The sequence below is a fragment of the Diadema antillarum genome, unplaced genomic scaffold (assembly GCF_040938485.1).
Source record: "Diadema antillarum isolate AM-2024a unplaced genomic scaffold, OU_Dant_1.0 scf00000071, whole genome shotgun sequence".
Lineage (NCBI taxonomy): Eukaryota > Metazoa > Echinodermata > Echinoidea > Diadematoida > Diadematidae > Diadema > Diadema antillarum.
Genome location: NW_027270960.1, coordinates 1,465,001 through 1,487,736, shown reverse-complemented (window position 1 = coordinate 1,487,736; position 22,736 = coordinate 1,465,001). Strand labels below are relative to the sequence as shown.

General features: G+C 38.9%; 1 pseudogene; it reads left to right on the top strand.

The window, feature by feature from the left end:
• The window catches only part of LOC139716969 (low-density lipoprotein receptor-related protein 1-like), a 183,283-nt pseudogene that overhangs the window by 46,292 nt on the left and 114,255 nt on the right, over positions 1-22,736 (top strand).

Genomic DNA, 22,736 nt, shown 5'->3' with positions numbered 1-22,736 from the left:
AAATTTTTGTGTGAGTAAATTTTTCCCACTCATCGGGATATGATGAATTTCCATGTTTTTCATTCTGTGGAATCAAACGATAGTTTTACATGTAACAAGCTCATATACTATGACGTGTGCTTTTATTCTTGCGGCAGTCTCTGGTCACTGGAAGTGCAAAAACAAATGTCCACACTGCAAAAATGTCCACTTTTACAGTAACAATGCTGTAAAACTGAATGCCATAGAAATAGATTGGCAAGTTACAGCCAGGTAATCTGACACACAAAGGAGAAATGGTTGGCCACAGGCAAGAAACATCTTGGTACAAGCTATGTCAAGGGTTTAAAAATTGGTATGTGAGGGTGATAACCTAGCTGTCCATTACATGCCAGTGAAAGCTAGCCCCCACAGAACCCCATGTGTTGTCACATGATGAAAGGCTAAGATGTGATATAAATATGTGCATCACTGTAATGAAAGCAATAAATATCAAACCTTAATAGAACAAACCCTGCTGCTGGCTCGGTATGTGAGGGGTCAACGATTCGTACATGAGGGTGATAATCTAGCTGTTCATAACATGTCAGTTAAAGCTAGCCTCCACCGGTCCCCACATAGGTATTGCTACATAATATGAAGCCAAGGTATGATTTATTTGTCATATGAGCAACAGTTATATCAAACTTGTCAGTGTAGACCACTAAATTTGATTTCCTTCAGCAGAGTTTGTACAAGGTGAAACCTGTTCGTAAAGTCTGCCTGTATACATAGATAAAACAGAGGCCACATTAATCCAGTTCCATTGTGTAGTCCTTAAGGACAGAGACTTAATTATAATGTGATGATGAAATTATCCCATTGCTTGTCATAGATGAGCTATGTTTCTCCTATGTAGGTGCAAGTAAAGCTTAGTTCAGTTGTTCAATGTTGCTATCCTAAGGGAAACCAACTGATTTGTACCATGAAAGGTTGATTAGGCAATGTGTACTGTGAATGTTGCAAATCCACAAACTGCAATAAAGTCACAACTTACTGGAGATAAGTTAAGTTAGAGGATAGAGAAATATTGTACATTTGAAGACATAGTTCTTTTATTTTTGTGGCTGTGCAGAAATATGATCAAGGTAATATTTCAGTTTTTCTCTGAAAGCAATTTTCTTGCATATCCTGTATTGAAGTATCAGAGTACATTGTACATGAGACTGCCTTTCAGTCATTTGGTAAAGAAGACAAACATTTGCAAAAATTACATTGTATCTAAAATTTACTTTATACGCTGAAAATTTCATGAAATTTTTATAATTTTTGTCACCTTTCATTCATTTGATAAAGAAGACAAACATGTGCAAAATTTATCTAAAATCTACTTTATATGTCGAAAATTTCTTGAGGTTTTTATTTTTGCAAAATTTGCGTGTCAGGTGCTGTTTGCAAATTGAAAGACACGCAAAGATATTGACTCTGATCCCGACATGAATGTGATGTGCAGCATATCTTGCTCCGTTCAGTGCTGTACTCAACAACATTGAATTTAACCACTCGTGAAACTGTTGGGAAGTCCCGATTCAAAATTAGACTCCCTCCATACAGGGCGTATACAGTACTCGAACTGTGGAGTTGATGTAATGTATGTTTGATACTTGTGATTGTTTCCTAGATGTTGAACCCATCGCCATAGACTGGGTGACGTCCAACATCTACCTGATGGACGATGTCACAGATGCCATCATTGTCTGTCGGTCAGCCGGTGACATCTGTATCACGCTGGTGGAGAGCAACCTCCACCGACCAAAAGGGTTGGCACTTGACCCTAACGAAGGGTGAGTAGCAGTGTCATACCTTTACACTTGACCCTAACGAAGGCAGAGTGGGAAAGTCATACTGAATCAAGCTGCCATGAAATGATATAAAAAGTACAACTGTAAATGTAGTGTGTAGGTGTACATTTGTGATGATTATGTCAACAAATGTGCAACCCCTGAATGTATTGTGACTGTTTTTAATTTATAGTGAAACTCCATCCCATAGACCCATTTTAATTAGGTTATATCACATCTCTGAAAATAATTGCGATGTTGGACATCAGCTCTCACCTTTTTGATCCATTGAGGACAAGCTGATTTTGCTACAACACGCATTTCCCATAGACACCTGCGTCATAGTCTGAGTATACTTGGAATTAATCTTCAATGGGTTAATATAGTCTTTATTGTTTATTCCCCAGCCTTTTGTGGTATTTTATATTAATCTACTTTTCATAATCAACAAGTAATGATAAAACTATGCAAATAAACAAAATAAAACCCTTCAAGGATTTCTCACACATTTTTGTCTCAGATGATAATCCTAGTAATCCTGTTTTTCCTTAAGTCTTGGATTTGGACTTCATCTAATGCTTCAATGGTGCTTGGCTTACAGAATTAAAATTGCATTTGGCTGATGTTATATCTTACGCATCAAAGAGAGTGAATACTCCAAACTTCCAGGGAATGTGCAGAAGTGTGCACTGCGATCGAATGAAACTTTGCTTGCTGCATACCATCACAGGTTAATGTTCTTCACGGATTGGGGGACGACAGATCGCCTGAGCCGCCCGAAGATAGAGAAAGCTTTAATGGATGGCCGTGAGCGGATAGACCTGGAGGTGACCAAGATTGTCTTCCCTCACGGCATCACAGCAGACTACCCCGCCAAGAGGATCTACTTCGCTGATACCCAGCTGGAGCTGGTGCAGAGTGTGAAATACGATGGGACAGGCCAGAGGATCATCAAACAGGGGCCAAAGGTCACAAGAAATATTATTTTAGCGTTATTTTGTACAGGCGACTCCCTTTATATTAAAGTCCTCACTATTGGCAGTTGGTTGGTTGGTTGGTTGGTTGGTTGGTTGGTTGTTGTTGTTGTTGTTGTTGTTGTTGTTGTTGTTGTTGTTGTTGTTGTTGTTGTTGTTGTTGTTGTTGTTGTTGTTGTTGTTGTTGTTGTTGTTGTTGTTGTTGTTGTTGTTGTTGTTAAAGTTGTTAAAGTTGTTGCATCAAAATTTCATTATAGCTGAACCATGAAGTATATTAAGATATAATTGACAAAAATTATGGGACCTGCATATTTCTTTCCTTGTAATGAGAGTTTCATTAGAACTACTAGTATGGTCATTATAGCTGGAGTGCAGTGTATCACATTACTGTTCAGGTATTGTAGTCATACCACTGTGTACTCATTACAACAGTGATAATGAGGACATGCCTGTTGATTGCGTCATGATCTTGGTTTGATTTGTGTTCTTTTATTGGTATTGGCTTCTCCCTGTTCTTCTATCTTCTTCTTTTCTTCTTCTTCTTCTTCTTCTTCTTCTTCTTCTTCTTCTTCTTCTTCTTCTTCTTCTTCTTCTTCTTCATGTTCTCCTCTTCTTCCTCACCATACAGTACATCTCACTTAAGAGACCTAACATTATGTCATGTTGAAATAATCTGTCCATGAAGTGCATGAAGAACAGAGAAAATAATATCTCTTGTCCGTCTCCACTGGTGGCTCTCTTGTTACAGGTCAGTCATCTGTACAGCCTGACTTTGTTTGAGAATACCATCTATGCCACCAAGTGGGATGCTGAGGCAGAAATCGTCAAAATAGACAAGCTGTCGGGCAATGTCACCAGGCTTGCCAGGATCACTAACAGGGCAGGCTCTATTCATGTTGTGCATCCACATAGGCAGAGCATCCGTAAGTTTTTACTGGAGTTAGCGTCATGGAGAGCTAGTTCTATTCCTCCCTGCACGTAGGACACAACACCATGTCACAATGTACCGGATCTACGACTTTATGCTGCTGCACATGCCCTTTGTGGTTTTGTGGCACCTTTTTGTGAGAATGTTGATAAGAGAAGAATGTTTTGTAATGCTAGCATCCGTAGTCACAGCAGACATTTTCACCATGACAGCCTGAGTGGAAGTAATTTCAATGACCTGTCAGAAAAAAAAAAAGAAGATGTATATATATATATACACACGCACGTATTCGTCGCTGGGGTGACAAGACCTTGTATCTACAAAAAATCACAAATGTTCAGGAGACAAAAAACAGAGCAGCCAAAGCACTGTATCAAATGGGATAGCTGTTCCTTTGACATGTAGTCTAGCAGCCAGAAAGGGTCCCCGTGCACCCCCCTTAAAACAAAATTCTACGATATGTTCGGAGATCGTCAGAACCTGTATTTTCCGAATCCGGTTGTCGCCAGCGGAAAAAAAGGTTGCGCGCGCGTCTAATTTGCATATTTCTAAGATGGGCGCCGCCCGTTGCTAGGAGACGGATTATTTTTGAATAACTTTAGTTAGGAATAACAAATTACCATAAAAATGGTATCATTTTGAAGAGAATTAAATTTCCTACAAGCTGATACCCCATTTGATGGGATAGATAGATGTTGTCATGAAATATTAAGGAAGGAATTATGTTTTTTAGCATTTTTCTAAAAAGATAGGGAATTTGGTTATAATGTTCTTTTCCATACATTTAATATGCATTTACAAATAACATTTGAATTTTCCTATAATTATCCCCAAAACATAGCTATTATCATGTGAAAACGGCTTTCCAATACATCAATTCCTTTAAAAGTTACACGACATTAAAGGGGATATGGTTCAATAGGTTTTACAGCAATATTGAAGGGTTACAATGTCTCCGCGCGCAATTGCGTAGGTTCTGTATGTGGGGTTTGTTGTAGATCACTGCTATCTATTGATCAAATCTCATCGAAATCGGCGAAGAAAGAAAGAAAAATTACACTTTCTATTCCTTATATGAAATAAAAATGTTTTTTTTTTCTATTCTGTGTTACCAAACTCAATCCATTCAGCTTCCCATATGAACAGTTTCTTGTCTTTTTGGATTCCCTCCAAGAACGTGAAATTAATCACAACTTATCTGATATTAAAAAGTTAAAGAAAAAAAAATACGTGACAGTTTCCTCTTATTGTAAGATTAAAGTGAAAAAAAAGAAGAATCTTATGCTAAAAGCGCTAAGAAATAAAGAACTTGTTAAATGACCTTTCAGAGTTTAAAATGAAACATGGCTATCTTATTTTTTTATAACAAAATGAAGGGAAGTATCTGTGTAGTTCATGTCGGCCCATACTGGGTTACATCATAAATTCTTCAGAAATGGTCCCCGTGCATCCCCCCCCCCAAAAAAAAAATCTACGATAGGTCAAAGGTCAAAGATCAAGTGAAATACATGCTCTCCTATTCATCCAATTAAACCTAGGTCAAGGAAGGTGACCATTCAACACATTTGTGACAAACATGCCATTATAATATTTTGCCAATTTTGTGAAAATGTAATCACACATTGTCCACATGTACTATAGACCTATTAGGAGAATCATGCATTATGGCGGAGGCATACCAGTCGTCATAGCGACATTTCTAGTTTAATATTACAACGAAGATTACGACTACTATTAGCAGTTGGTAATTAAGTGGTGTACGAAGACTAACTCAAACAATACATCATTATTTGAGTGGCTATAATGTACAATTGATAAAAACCCAATAAATCTGTTTTTTTTTTTTCAGGTTAGAGTGCGTATCAAAAAAAGGTAATCCAACTTTGGCGGGCTACTACTTTACAATTGTCAGCTATGGAGAGCTCAATGTTTTAATTCTAATGATATCACAAACCATCGAAAGCTATGCTGCCGGCTGAAAGCAATAACAAATTTACTTATTGTATATTATAGAAAGAATGGCCACGCGAAAGTAACAAGATTAATGCTCTGTTACTGGGAATTTGAAAACAATAATGACATTGTTTCCATTCCTGTTGTGTCGTTGGTTGTTGGCGTGTTTCCTTTCAAAGAGTGAAAGTAGTAGTAGGTTAATAGATGTCGGCGTTAAAGCTTGTACAATATAACAATATTGGTCACAGTTTATTATTCCGAAGGTTCATTTTTTCCCCCAAAGGTTCATTATTCCGGAGATTCGTCATGATATAGATAAACGGGCCCAAATTAGTTATTGCTGAAAGCAATAACACATTTACTTCTTGTATATTATAGAAAGAAAGGCCACGCGAAAGCAACAAGATTAAATGCCCTGTTACTGGGAATTTGAAAACGATAATGCCATTGTTTCCATTCCTGTTGTGTCGTTGGTTGTTGGCGTGTTTCCTTTCAAAGAGTGAAAGTAGTAATATAGTAGGTTAATAGATGTCGGCGTTAAAGCTTGTACAATATAACAATAGTAGTTATAGTTTATTATTCCGAAGGTTCATTTTTTCCCCCAAAGGTTCGTTATTCCGGAGGTTCGTCATGATATAGATAAACGGGCCCCAATTTGTTATTGCTGAAAGCAATAACAAATTTACTTCTTGTATATCATAGAAAGAAAGGCCACGCGAAAGCAACAAGATTAAATGCCCTGTTACTGGGAATTTGAAAACGATAATGACATTGTTTCCATTCAAAATTCAAAATGGTCACCTTCCTTGACCTAGGTCTAATTGGATGAATAGGAGAGCATGTATTTGGGAATTTTAGGACTTTAACTTGACTTTGGCCCTTTCATAAGTTTATGCATTAAGTAATTTTCAAGGTATGGAGAAAAAGTGCAATTTTTGTATTGAGTAGAAAATTGTTACCATTTTCATCTGGCCTTTGACCCTAAAATTCATAAGAGAATCACTGTCAGGCAGAACATGCATAAATATGTACTAAGTTTCAAGATACCATGAGCCACTTCCGAGACATGGAGGAAGAAGCAAGTTCAGCACTTTCTCTTGATCCTTGATCTTTGACCTTTTTGGCAAAAAAAAAAAAAGAAATTGCCAGAGAATCTCTATTTTGGGTTATACATGCATACACCAAGTTTAAGTCCTGCTGGCATTGCATAAATATGAGGGAAATAGTAAATTTTGAAGTGTTGCCCTTGACCTTTGACCCCATGAACCCCAAATTCCCTAGATAATCACTTCCAGTCAGTACATGCATAATATATACTATGTTCCATGAAGATCTCTCTCTCTAGTCACGTAGCATACAAATATGCAGGTGTGGTTCGGATGAGAGAACGCCATTGTCTGCGGTCAGCGGCAGCTCTGGTAGCCTCTGTAATGCTTGCTCCAGTCACCTGTTTGATGTCATCAAGCCAGCTTGCTGCGGGTCTTCCTCTTTTACGTTTTCCCTCAACCATTCCCTGGATGATTGTTTTCTGCAGGCAGTGATGTCTGGTAGCATGGCCAAAATATGTCAATTTTCTGGCCACAATATCAGCCCGTAGTTTCTTTTCCACTCCAAGCTCCTCTAGCACCCATGTATTTGTTCTTCTTTCTTTCCATGGTATCCTCAGTATCCTACGATAGCACCACATCTCAAACGAATCCAGTCTCTTCTTGTCTGCTGACTTCATTGTCCAGGATTCTGAGCCATATGATGCCACGGCAAAGGCTGTAGATCTTAGTAGCCGGACCTTGAGGGAGGAAGGGAGTATAGTTTTCCAGAGCTTTGTCATACTTTGTACCATATTCCGGGCCATTGCTAGTCTTCGTTTAATCTCCTGTGAGCAGTCCCCTTTGGTGTTTATGATGGAACCCAGGAACTCGAAGCTTTCCACCTCTTCAATGGCATCACCATCTAGAGAAAAGACACCATCTGCAAAACTCCGTTCTCCATCTACAACCATGATCTTAGTCTTTCTAGTATGCAGCATTAGCCCCCTCTCTTCACTTGCTATTTTTACTGCTCTGAGTAGATCCATCAATTCTCTTCTGTTGTTACAAACCAGGGTGGTGTCATCCGCATACCTGAGATTTGTTACCCGTTGGCCACCTATTGTCACTCCACCAAGGAAATCTCCCAGGGCATCTCTCATAATCCGTTCAGCATAGATGTTGAAAAGCTGGGGCGATAGTATGCATCCCTGTCTGACACCTCTACCAATCTTGAACCATTCTGTGTCACCTCTGCTTGTTCGTACTGTAGACTCTTGATCTTTATATAGCTTGCTAATGAGCTTCACTATATGGCTAGGAAAACCCATTTCTCTCATAGTGTTCCATAATTTTGCATGACAGACACAATCAAAGGCTTTGCTGTAATCTATAAAGCACAGGTAGAGTGGTACAGAGTGTCCTCGGCAATTCTCAATGACGTTTCTGATGTTGATGATATGGTCTCTCGTGCCTCTTCCTGCTCTAAAACCAGCCTGCTCTTCAGATATCTCATTTTCCATCTGCCGTTTCATTCTGTTGTTGATGATCTTGAGTAGTATTTTGCTGGCATGGCTTATCAAACTAATGGTGCGATGGTTTGAGCACTCCTTTACATTTCCTTTTTTAGGTATCGGGATAAAGACCGCTCTTCCCCAGTCCTCGGGCCATTCTACATTCCTCCAGATTCTGTCACATAGTTTCCACGTGATGTTTATGCCTTCCTCACCAGAGGCTTTCCATAACTCGCCTGGGATATCATCCCAGCCTGGTGATTTCCCGTTCCTAATTTCTCTCATTGCTTGGCGCACTTCCTCCAATAACGGGGGTGGTTCTAACTCTTGTTCCCCTAGGTTGCTGTTGGCAGAGTCTGCCTGGGTCTTCTGCTCGTAGAGCTCCTTGCAGTACTAGGCCCATCTGTTCTTTATGTCTGTGCTCTCTGTTAAGGTGGTACCATTTCTGTCATTGATGACATCTGACCTTGCTGATGGTTTTTGAGTCATTTTCTTTGACCAGAGCATACACCCTCTTAGAATCACTCCCTGCTCTTTCTATCTCCTCACATTTTCTCTCAACGAAGGCACGTTGATCAGCTCTAACTGCTTTTGACACTTCTTTGTGTTGTCTTCGCCACTCAGCCATATCCCCTCTCTTCCTCGCATCCTGTCTCTTGTCAGCAAGTCAGTTCTAATGTTGTTCTGGATAACCATGGTTGCTTCTTCTTCTTCTTCTTTGGGATGACCTCCTTAACTGTGCTTAACACTGCTTCTTTCATTCCTTCCCACAGTTCATTGGGAGACAGCTCTTCATCATCAATCTGAAGAAGTGCCTGAAATCTATTGCTCACACTAACAGTGTACTGTTCCGGTATGTTGTCTACATCAAACCTTAATGGTGGTGTCTCTTTCTTCTTTACTTTGAGCTTTAGTTTCAGCTGTGCAACCAGAAGCTGGTGGTCACTCCCACAGTCTGCACCTGGTCTTGTCCGAACACTGAGCAGTGAAGAGCGCCATCTTCTTTTAACGAGAATATAGTCAATCCGGTTTCTTACATTGTCCCCGGGGCTCTTCCATGTCCATAGTCTTCGGGGGTGCTGCTGGAAGAAAGTGTTTCCAACAATCAGGTCATTAGCTTGGCAGAAATCTTCCAAACTATCTCCACGTTCATTTCTTTCTCCCAATCCATATTTTCCGACGATCTTAGACTTGGTCACTGATTTGCCAATTTTTGCATTCCAGTCTCCCATTATCACAAGAACATCTTTGTTCGGAATCTTGTCAAGAGTATCTTGGAGCTGATCATAAGTCTTCCATGGCTTCATCAGATGCAGTAGATGTTGGCGCATAGACCTGGATGACGGAGATGTTAAATGGGTGACCTTCCAGTCTGAGAGTAATAATTCTTTTGCTTATTGGGTTGAAACCCAAGAAAGACTTAGCCGAGTTTTTGTCCAGGATGAAGCCTACTCCGTGTTCCCTCTTTCCGCCGTCTTTGCCTGAATACACAACTGTGTAGCCATCTTCGGTAGTGAAACGACCTTGGTTGAGCCACCAAGTCTCTGAAATACCAAGCACACTGATATTTTGTTCTCCCATTCGGGTTATGATGATCTCCATCTTGTCAGCATTCATTCCTTGAACATTCCATGTCCCTATAATTCTAGGTTTTCTCAGGTTTGTGCTGCTCCTTTCATGCACAGGATTATCGGCAGTATATTCTGCGTCCTTACAGCTGTGCCTAGTCGGTGCAACACGCTCCTCTTCCCCAGTAGCCATTGACGCATCATCTGGCCTGCGGGTCCCACCATCAGATGCCGGTTTTCCACAATGTTTACGAACTCTCATAAGAACTATCGTGGCCAAGAAAATGCAGTGGGTGGCCGGGTCCTTCTGCATTGCTGGATGGCCATCGTTGACTCTCCAGAGTCGATGTCCTTAAGATAGATCTTGTTTTTAGTTCCACCAGGGTGTCCAGCCACCCTCCTCACCATTCTCCAGTTGGAGACTGGTGGGTTTGCCGGTTTAGTCGCCGACAATCCGACCCTGAAACAGGTTGTACTGGGCTACAGGGTACCAGTAGCAGATCATCCTGACCTGACATGAAGATACCTTGAACAATATCCAAGATACAGAGAAAAAAAGTAAAATTTTAACATTTTCACTTGACCTTTTCACATTTGACCTTAACCTTATGACCCCAAACTTTTACCAGTGAATTTTAATTGGGTAATACCTGTATACACTAAGTTTCAAGAAAATATCTTTAGGCATTGCAGAGATATGAGGGAAATAGTGAAATTTTAAGCATTTGACCTCGACCTTTTGACTTTTGACCTTGAGCATGTGCACCCAAAAGTTGATAGGCAGAATTTCACCCCCAATACACATACATGCCAAATTTCAGGGTTGTTTTTTTTTTTTTTTTTTGTTACGCTGTCCACAAAATTCATTACGGACGGAGAGAAGGACGGACGGAAGGACGGACAACCCGAAAACATAATGCCTCCGGCACCACTTCTTGGCGGAGGCATACAAAAGAATCTAGATTACATAGGTGAAGTAATCTTGGAAGATATGTAAATATTGATATGTACGGTATTGAAACTGTCGTGTTGATTATCCTTATGGTACGTTACCACTCTCGTGGCATTCACTAAGCTGGGTCCACTTTCTCGATTCGCCCGAAATCGTGGTCTTACTCGCGGACTAATCGTGCTGATCATCAGATAATCAAATCTTGATGTCAGTCAAAGACATTGTGTTGATCGTAGTAATTTTTCAAACAGTCCAATAATTCTTCTACGATCAACACGATTACCACCATAGACCTCAAGATGTGATAAGCCATGATAAGATCACCACGGTCACTCGTAGACTAAGAATCGATTTGAGGTAGATAGTATACATGTATTAGCATATCGAGACTCGCGACAATGGCAACCTAGTGAAAGTGTTTAACGTGCAATGTCAATAATCTTTTGGGTATCGATCATGCACATTTATAGTTACTCTATCTAAAAAGGACCGGCGGACGAGTAGGGCATGGATATCTGAAAACATTGGATGGTGTATTTAACTCATGCATGAGTTGTTATTCCAGCGGAACTTACATGCGCTCTATAAAGTGGATTGCACGTCAGATGCGCCTATAGCAGATACACTTCAAATCATTTTAGCAAATTTATCTAATTATAATAGATGTCTAATTTCTGTGGAAAACATGAAAATATTGTATTCGTTGTGGTTAAACATTTACACTCTGAATATGTCTAATGTTTAACACATTAGTCATACACAAACATCCTTGAACACAAACACACACAACACGAAAGTATACAAACCTGCATAAATATAAACGTGATATATATATATATATATATATATATATATATATATATATATATATATATATATATATATTTGTATATATATATATATATATATATATATATTTATATATTTATATATAGATATAGATATATTATATATACATAGTTATAGTATATACATGCACACATACATACATACACGCATGCATGGTTAATGTTCCCTCAGACATTTCCCTCATGTTTTATAGATCCATGGTCTACTTAACCATAACATTTTTTTCTCTCTCTCTCTCATTTTTGTATAATATTGATTATTAGTCACTCCTAACGGATTCAACAACCAAGTTTACGTTGTATTGCATTTAAATCAACCCATGTAATAAAGTTAAGTGCATGAAATCATTTTTTATAAAAAAAAAACAGAATTTGAAAGCGACTGGATTTGACTTGCAACTATTCGTTTTTATCAATGCCATTCCTTGGTATTTGTAATCTATCTATTAGTTTCTTGGCAATAATAAACGTGTGAGCAATATGTTTAAAAACCATCAGGCGAACCACCAAAGAATGAGAACACGTATGTGCGATCTTATCTTAAAAAAATAAATTGATTTCCTGCTAGAGCATGGTGAGAAATATTTCGCTTGTGCGGTATACATGTAACTCTTATTTCGACATCTAATTAAAGCATTCGAGTTTGATGTTCCATGAATGCATTAATGGCGTATTGAATTAATTCACGAAATTCACGACTGAGCTCATTTCCCGTGCATGAATGCCTGTGTGTGATATTGGAGGTGTGAGTATGTGTGTGAAGATGATCAGAAGAATGAGAGTTGATGAAGAGAAGTTTGATTAATATCGATATGTTGGAAACCCCTATCCAGGTAAGCCCGTTTCGGCCGTCATGAAATTACACCTCTCGTAAGGCCTTTATTCTATTTGATGAAAAAAGACGTAAACTAAAAGTGAAGCTGAGTAGATCAAAGGTGATAGCGAATAAAAGATTTAATTTGCTTTCATATTCCACAAGATGTAATGATATTTAATCAATAATTTGGATGTAAGAAGTGATAGGGTCTCATACTTGCAATGATTATTATAGTATTACACGCGTTACGCAAGTGCGGCCGTCGACATTACCCTTAAATTTCTGTATAACAGTATTGAACCTTTTCCCTTTAATGTCGTGTAACTTTTAAAGGAATTGGTGTATTGAATAGCCGCTTTCACATAATAATACTTATTTATGGGGTTTAACTTAAGGAAAATTCCGATGTTATTTGTAAACAGAAATTAAATGTATGGAAAAATCATTACTGAAATCTGTATTTCTTGGGAAAAATGTAAAAAAAAAAATCCTTCCTTAGTATTTCATAACAACAACTATTTATTACATAAAACGGGGTATCAACTTGTAGGAAATCTAATTCTCTTTAATATGATACCATTTTTATGGTAATTTGATATTCTTAACTAAAGTTATTCAAAAATAATCCGTATCCTAGCAACGGGCGGCGGCCATCTTAGAAGTATGCAAATTAGACGCACGCGCAACCCTTTTTCCGCTGGCGACAAGCAGATTCGCAAAATACAGGTTCTGACGATCTTCGAACACATTGTAGATTTTTTTTTTTTGGGGGGGGGGGGTGCACGGGGATCATTTCTGAAGAATAGTAACCCAGTATGGGCCGACATGAACTACACAGATACTTCCCTTCATTTTGTTATGAAAAAGTAAGATAGCCATGTTTCATTTTAAACTCTGAAAGGCGATTTAACAAGTTCTTTATTTCTTAGGGCTTTTAGCATAAGATTCTTCTTTTTTTTTCACTTTAATCTTCCAATAAGAGGAAACTGTCACGTCAATTTTTTTTCTTTAACTTTTTAATATCAGATAAGTTGTGATTTTGGAGGGAATCCAAACAGACAAGAAACTGTTCATATGGGAAGCTGAATGGATTGAGTTTGGTAACACAGAATAGAAAAAAAAAACATTTTTATTTCATATAAGGAATAGAAAGTGTAATTTTTCTTTCTTTCTTCGCCGATTTCGATGAGATTTGATCAATAGATAGCAGTGATCTACAACAAACCCCAGATACAGAACCTACGCAATTGCGCGCGGAGACATTATAACCCTTAAAATAATATTGCTGTAAAACCTATTGAACCTTATCCCCTTTAATGTCGTGTAACTTTTAAAGGAATTGGTGTATTGGAAAGCCGTTTTCACATGATAATAGCTATGACTGGGGGATAATTTTAGGAAATTTCAAATGTTATTTGTAAATGCATATTAGATGTATGGAAAAGAACATTATAACCAAATTCCCTATCTTTTTAGAAAAATGCTAAAAAACATAATTCCTTCCTTAATATTTCATGACAACAACTATTTATCCCATCAAATGGGGTATCAGCTTGTAGGAAATTTAATTCTCTTCAAAATGATACCATTTTTATGGTAATTTGTTATTCCTAACTAAAGTTATTCAAAAATAATCCGTCTCCTAGCAACGGGCGGCGGCCATCTTAGAAATATGCAAATAAGACGCGCGCGCAACCTTTTTTTCCGCTGGCGACAACCGGATTCGGAAAATACAGGTTCTGACGATCTTCGAACATATCGTAGAATTTTGTTTTAGGGGGGGTGCACGGGGACCCTTTCTGGCTGCTAGACTAATGCCATGGTGGCTTCATTTTTGGGGGTAAGACAGCTAGGATTTGGACAGGACATCACTGTCAAGTTACTGATTATGTGAACATTAATCCAAAAAAGTCATTTTCACCAAAATTTGATATACAAGGTCTTGTCACCCCAGAGACGATATGTATAATGATACAGCTATATATATATTTATGTATGAATGTATGTATATATTTGTTGTCAAGGCGATGCTAGCAACGATGCAGTAGTCATGCATGGTTGACTATATCCCTTTGTTTTTGTTACATCTAGCATCACAACATCCTTGTCGCACAAACAATGGCGGCTGCGAGCACCTGTGCCTCATCTCTGGCAAGACCTACCAGTGTCGCTGCCAGCAAGGCTATGCCGTGATGGCTAATGGATCGTGCAGCAGTAAGTTGCTTTGCAGAGCCCAAAGGACATGGCCTATGTGCTTTCAGTTCAATTCTTGAAGTTTGCTCTGAATGATTAGAGTCAATTAGACCCACAGAATGGTAAAAGTCGGATCAAAATTGGATTCAGAATGAGAAAACTATGGAAATTTGCAAATTTAGACATACTTTTTCTTCTAAGAGTGATGTTGGTGCCAACCATATCTACATTAGCCGAGATGGTGATGTCATCAACTTAATTTCTCTCATTGGTTTGTGTGGGAATGACAGTATCATAAAGTAGGTTTTTGGTAGATGATCTACAGCCTCGATGAACTACAACCTTCGCACCTTAAAAGTCATTATCGATGTGAAGGACATATATATATATTTACATTTGAAAATGGAATTCAGTGAAGTTTTGTGCATACCCCCTCCCCCCCCCCCAAAAAAAAAAACAACAACAACAAAAAACTGATGTGATAAGTTCAGGAACCCAGCCCATATGTCATTGACTTTAAGCACTAGAAATGCATGATCTCGCAAGTCTTACTCTGTTCTTTGTGTTCCAACACTTGTATACCCCTTCCTTCCCCATCCAGGGAACCTGGGCATGAATCGTTTCCTCCTCTTTGGCCAGGGTTACCCCGGTTCAGTGAGAGCGATCCCCCTGGAGCCGACCGATGACCCTAACTATGAATCCATGGTACCCATCCTCAACCTCAACAGCCCGAGGGGCGTGGACTTCTACGCCGCTGAGGAGTATGTCTACTTTGCAGACTCCACTAAGCATGTGATAGGTCGACAGAGACTGAACGGCACCGGCAGGGAGGATCTCTTGACGGACTGTGAGCATTTCTTTCATCAGAATAAATGCAGGAATAAGATTTGCTTAGAGAATGTACAGTGATGATTAACCTATAAGCAACTGAACCGCCCAAAACCGCCTGTCTTATTACTCCCTAAAACACTCAAAACCGCCCATCTGTTTTATTGTTTTTTAATAATTTTATGCTTTACAATTTTTATTTTATTTTATGTAGAATATATAATTGTTTGATTTCAAAGAGGTCAAAGGTCAACAAAATTATGTCAGAATTACTTCTGTGACACACCATTCTTTTAATAGTCTTTCAAATAAACATAACTTATAATAGACAAAAATGAACATGCAGTGAGCTATTTTAAATCATTTAAAAAGTTGTCGAAATAAGAGCAATATTGCTGTACCTTCTAGGGACCATTATGTACAGAATCTTTAGTTGCTAAAGGGTTATATGTGTCAGCTGTGGCTGTCTGCAGTGAAAGTTGCATTTATTAGTAAATCTCTTTGACTGTAGACCAAGGGAGAAGGAAGCGGCCTTGTAAAATCTTTGTCTGTCAGCTCACCATTCATGGCAAAATTTGTAATTATTTCCGTGTGTGGCAACAGTTTTTAATTTGCAATGAACCATGCATGTGATTACAAGTCTAATCTTGAGCCAGTAAGAATAATAAATGCAAGGAACATGCTGTTGTGAATTCTTAAGCTGGTTGTGAAGATTTTGTGCAGTACATTTGAGTCACCTGTAGTGATGTGTATTCTAACGCATTGAAGACCCGAGCATACATGTAGTTCTGAGTGTACTCTGGCAGGTGTTTATGGGAAAAACGTGTTATAGCAAAATCAGATTGTTCTTAATGTTTTAGTAGTATTCCATTGACCTTTAGTCCTAAGACAAGATCATGTATACCATTAGAAAAGGTTTGACTTTGTTTCATTAATTCATTTGTCTTAAATTACTTGTCCCAAACATTCATTTAAGCACAATACTTGATTTCTAAAATGGATTGTATGTTTTAACTCTTCTAGATATCACAAATTGTGAAGGGATCGCTGTGGACTGGATCAGTAAGAATCTGTACTGGACTGATGATGGAAGCAATACAATCAGTGTGGCCAGATTGGATGGATCAAGGCGGAAACTACTCCTGAGGGAGAACTTCACCCACCCAAGAGCCATTGTGGTAGATCCTGAAGATGGGTGAGAAAACAAAGCTACAGCAGTATCTTAAGGGTTATGATGAGCCTATTCAATGAATTGTGCAATGCACAAAGACGGTCCCTCTACTTTCTGTTTCCTTCTCTTCTACGATGTATATTCTTTTTTTTCCCCCTCCTCTTCTACTTTGTATACCTCATCATCTGTCTTCTCTTCCTTCTTCTTCTTTGAAATCTATCCCTTTTCTCTTTGCTTTCTTTATCCCCTCCTCCTCCCTCTCTCTCCCCTCCTTCCCCACCTCTTCCTCCTCCTCCTCCTCCTCCTCCTCCTCCTCCTCCTCCTCCTCCTCCTCCATCTCCTTTACCTCCTTCCTCTCTTCCCTTTCCTCCATGCCTCATTCATCCTCCTTCCCCTGCAATCGTCCCTTCTTTCTATGTTATATTTTATCTTTTTTCTGTTTGTTATCCTCCTGAATAGCCGTCCCTTTTTCTGATGTCCTCAGATTTCTGAATCCTCTCTCCTCCTCTCCTGTCCTCATTTTCCTCCTCTTCCTCCTCCTTCTCCTCCTCCTCTCCTCCACCTCTTCCTCCTCCTACACCACCACTACCACTACCACCACCTCCCCCTCGTCCTCCTCCTCCTCTTCCACTACCTTCTCTTCTTTGTCCTCATCCTCCTCATCCTCTCATCCTCCTCTCCTCCTTTCTTCACCTTCTCCCCTCTGCCCACTCTTCCATTCCTTATTGGTGTAAGGTGTTTCATCCCCCCTCCTCCTCCTCTTCCACCGCCATCACTGCTACTTTTTCTTTTTTGTTGTCAATTTCTGCTTTAATGTCCTCCTCATTGGCTGCCCCTTTTTCTGTTGTCGTCAGATTTCTAAATTTTCCCATCACATATGATTAAGAATGTGCCCCCATTTCTTGCTCACAGTTACATGTACTGGACCGACTGGTCGGAAGGTTATGGGATGCGTGGGGAACAGCTTCCTCAAGTGGCCCGCATTGAGAGGGCCAACATGGACGGGTCCAATCGGGTACACTTTGTGCGGGAGTTCCTGCAGTGGCCCAACGGACTGAGCCTTCAGAAGGAACGGGGCCTACTCTACTGGTGTGATGCCTTTTATGACCGCATCTCTAGCATCCCACTCAGTGGGAATGGAACAGTGGTAAGTCATCTTTTCCTAAAAGGCTTATCTTGTGACAGGTTGTCTCCTGTAACACCTGAGCTGTTAATTTAATCTGTTGGCTTTGGTTTAACAAATATTCCCCATTCTTTCCACAGATACACTAAGGGATTTTTCCCATGGTATATGACTTGTGCTATATTATTTGCCAAGCTTGACATTAACATGGTTGAAAAAAAAAGAAAGAAAATAAAAAAGATGCCAGGTACCAAATAAACCCAGCTTTGAGAAAATCAGCTTAAAAGGTTGGCAACAGTTTAGCATGCAATTGACAAGACATTTAGTGCCAGTACATTGATTCAAGACACCACAGAGACATGCTCCACAAATGACGTAGAATTGAGAATGTATAGTGCACTTAATAAGTTTATGGAGTTCAGGATAATCTGTTTTCTCTTACAAGCTGTTGCTGTGAGACTTGAAATCCACTTACATACATGTCGAGAGCCGGTTAAAGGGCTTTGATAAACCCTCAACTTTCAAGCTCCTTTTACTCAAATTTAACATACAGCTGTACATAGAGGTTGGATTATTTGTTACCCATTGCAGGTGGTTAGATACATCCGATTGATGAGTCATACATGTATATTAAAGCCTGTTGCAAATCTTTTCTTTGAAAATCTTGTGTACTGACAAAAGTCTTACATGCTGACTCTTTGTTGGTTTTATGATGCAAGGTCACATTTCAGTGAAGAGAAGGAAGGACTCTAGCATAATGTTCTCAAGAGGGTGTAAAAATAGGAAACCAGCAGATATGCTCATCTAATTTCAACTGATGATGTATTCAGTATGTAAAGATGCAAGCTTAAAAGCCTGGTTGTTGTCATTGTTGTTTTAATAGTGTTGTTACTAGGGAGTGTAATAAGTTGTTTCCCTGTTTATTTTTCCTTGTCACAGAATGTGATAGTGAGCAGTGCCCCAAACCTCAAGCATCCCTTTGGCATCACTCACTACAAGGACATCGTCTTCTGGTCTGAGTACCGCACTGGCTTCATCTATCGCTATGACACCAAGCAGCAGACAGAAGCTCCTGTCTCACTGCGTAAAGGAGGTCTCCTCTTTGAGATAAAGCTCTATGACCCAAACACCCAGACAGGTGCAACCTCTTCCTTTGTGGTAGTTGTTATTTTTTAACTATTGAGGCCTGCTTAACTATGTTTGTCCTAGTAAACCAGGTTAAGGTTTGGGAGGTCAATACTGCCTGTCATTCTGTGAACCAACACCATTAAATGATAAAATGTTTGAACAACAACAACAACAACAACAACAAAGTTGATAGCAACAAGATAGTGTCTGTAGACCGTAATGGAGATATATACACATGTGTAGCTATTTTCGAGAGAAAGAACGAGGGAATGAAAAAAAAGTGATCTGCTGAAATATGTTGTTACATTATTTCCTATAGTAATCATTAGCCATAGTATGTACAGTGTAAATGATTGCTCCATAACATTTCATATAAAGAGGTATGACATAGGAATCATGCAGTTTTGTGGAGCTTTTCTCACATGAGAACCAAGGTGCTTGGCCTTCGATGATAAAGTCTCTCCTGCTCCTTGCTTAGATCTGTAGCATTCCCATGCCCTGCATTTAGGATGAGATGGCAAGTTTTATGATTCAGAGTTGCTTATTTGCATTGTGTACTAGAGATAGTTAAAATTCAACCAACCAATTTTAAAGTTGATCTTTGATCAAAAGTACTTTGACCTTTGGATGTTTCCAGTTGTTGCAACTTTACAAAGTCAGAGATACAAACCTATACACACTTGAGTTTGAATTCAAAGACAATCATCTGAGTGTATGCATTTTATAGCATTGGAGAATTTTCAGATTTGACCTTCATTGATTCCATTCTGACCCTAACCAATGTCGCTGGAATTTTGAAGTTACCCAAGCCACATTTATTCATTTTCCCCATTTCAAATTGTGAGTAGTAATGTCTTCTTCTGTGTTCCATGAATTCCTTCCAGGTATGAAAAAGGTTCCTGTGGGAATATTGTCATTTCATCATTACCTGTGTTGATGTAGATTTCAGGTCTCCACCCTTAATTTCACAGGGATGTGAGAGTTCAGAGTTTAATCTGATTTCAGATTGTTAAAGTTTTGCCTAAAGCCCACTTTTCAGACTTTTTTGGCAATTCAAGTGCATTGAAATGTTAATAGTTAATTGCGCTTCAGACTTTTTTTTCCGTAAGTTCAGATTTTTTCAGATTTTCTTTTTTTCTTCAAGTACTCTCACACCCATGATGTCAACAGGGCATAATGCATTCTGCTTTGGTCTATTTTTTTTTTTCAGATCTCTGTTTTTTTAATGCCTTTTTCTCACCAATTATTCTTACTGAGACTTGCAGTGGGAATTGGAAGCAGTGATTAATTGCCTCTTTGTGATTGGTCGTTGGCAGGAACCAATGGCTGCTCAGAGAAGAACGGAGGATGCCAGCAGCTCTGTCTTCCGGTGCCCAGTGGATATGTGTGTCAGTGTGAGAATGGCATGAAGTTGGCCAATGAAACCCACTGCACAGGTCAGTGTGTACACAAGCCCTATACAAAGTGCTGTAACCTTTATAAAAGCCAATACATCTCTACTCTCCTGTGGATGGGGGGGGGGGGGGGGGGGGGGGGAGGATGTGGGGGATCGTGCTTTCTCCCTTGCTATGAGACCAAAATTGTGGTATCAATTACCTATTCAGTTACGCCAACTGTCATATGCAGAAAAATTCAAATTCCACACTGAAAAAGTGTTTGTTCCTCACATTGAGAATCATGTATTGGCAATTTATGATGCTCAGAAATATTGTGTCCCTTATCTGGTATGTGTTTGCTTGTTGTTGGTCATTTTCTTCCCTGTTGTTATGTTTGTACATCGATTTTTTTTTCTTTCTTTTTTGAAGCATCATGAGTACTGAAGGGTAGACCTGTGCGCTATGCAAATAGCCACTGTTATTATTGTTTACTCTTTATCTTTGTGGTAGAATAGCCATATTGATGCATAATTTTGACGAGTATGCATGACAGGTGCAGCTACATTTTGTTTGTAAGTGAATATTGCCATAGGACATTTTGATTTTGATCTCCATGTAGAGTGATGTCCCTTGATATTGTAGTAAATGATGTGATAATGATTATCATAATTATTTTTGTATCATTTTTTGTCTTTATGCCTCCGCCATGAAGTTTCGGCGGAGGCATTATGTTTTCAGATTGTCTTCCCTCCTTCTGTCCTTCTAATCAATTTTGTGGACAGCGTAACTAAAAAAACATTTTAGGTATCCTAATGAAACTTGGCATGTATATGTATGAATGGGCGAAGTTATGCCTGTCAACTTTTAGATGCAAATGCTCAAGGTCAAAGGTAAAAAGGTCGAGGTTAAATGCTCAAAATTTCACTATTTCCCCCATATCTATGCAATGCCTGAAGGTATTTTCTTGAAACTTGGTGTATACATGTACTACCCAATAAAGATTCTCTAGAGAGTTTTGGGCTATGAGGTCAAACGTCAAAGGTCACACATTGTCACGATGTGAAGTCTATAGACCTATTGGGAGAACTGTGCATTATGGCTGCGGCATACCAGTCGCTATAATTTTTTATTTTTGTTTAAGACAATTACTGTAACTTACTGATACAATGATATAAAAATGTCATTCTGTTATAAATCTATTGAGACATTAAGTACAAAGCAGCTTCACACTGGCAGAGCACTGCCGAAAATGATATGCCAGTATCTCAGTGATTTAAGAACAAAGCATAAGACAGCTTAGGAAAATGGGCTGTTTCAGATGAATACTGTGAACTGTAACTGATAATTGAAAAGAAACACATACTGGCATTGTTTGTGAACTCAAAATGAAATTGGAAGAAAATGTAAGAAATCCATGGAGACAAACTTGCATTACGTATTACAAGGTGTGGATTTAGTACTCCAAGTTTGTGTGTCAGTTAATAAAACAAACAAACTTACAGTTCATTGAAAGAGTTTTGCAGAAATGATATAATTGATTGAGACATTGGAATGCATAGCTTCAAATTGAAAGAGATTGGAGTTCCAATGGAGTTTCAAAGAGTGACTTTTTATACCTCGTGTCTGTTTTTCAGAGGACCCAGACTACGTACGTCATTCGATCTGTCGAGAAAGCCAGTTTGAGTGCAACAATGGCCGCTGCATCGACCAGAATTGGCTCTGTGATGGAGACAATGATTGTGGAGATAACACAGATGAGACATACGGTGGATGCAGTGAGTATTGAAGGGGGTTCCTTGTAAATGTGTCGACTTCTAATCCACTCCTTACATGTGTAATGTTTTTATAGAGAGTGCTGAACTTATCACAGTAGTTTTATTTTTTTGGGATCGCACAAATTGATTCGTTATCAAGAAAATAAGGATGTGCAAAAATGTTGTCGAAAATGGAAGCATAAAGTTACCCAGCATGCACTTTCCAAGCCGAGCCACACTAGTGATACATCATCATGTGACTTATCATATAGCACTTTTTTTTTTCCCGAAGAGATTTTATCTAATTTCAAGCAATGTTTTCACAAAGTGGTTTGTTTTAGGAGTCACGCTTTCTCCTGAACGTTTTGTGTCTTTTTATAACTTTGCAATATAATGAAATAAATAAAATATCATTTTTGCATTCCAATAAAGTCCACAAAGCACTGCTACCATCTCTTGAAAATGTCCAATCAGCTGCCATTCATGAAAATATCTCTTCTTTGCCACTGATTATATGAGACAATACTCTGTCTTGTGGGGATCATATATGTGTAGTTTGTGAGGATTTGCAAGTTCTGTAGTACTCTGCTGCATAAGTTAATCCAAACTTGTGTTTGATTGGTACCTTGAGGGAGCTTATTAATTTAATGACTTCATTTTCAGCTTATGACTTCATGCATACTAAAGCAAACTGTATGTGACTATTCGATAACTCGGTAATTCCATATTTCCATCTTATATGCACAAAATATAGAGCATTGTAAAGCTTGCTAGTATTCCTACCA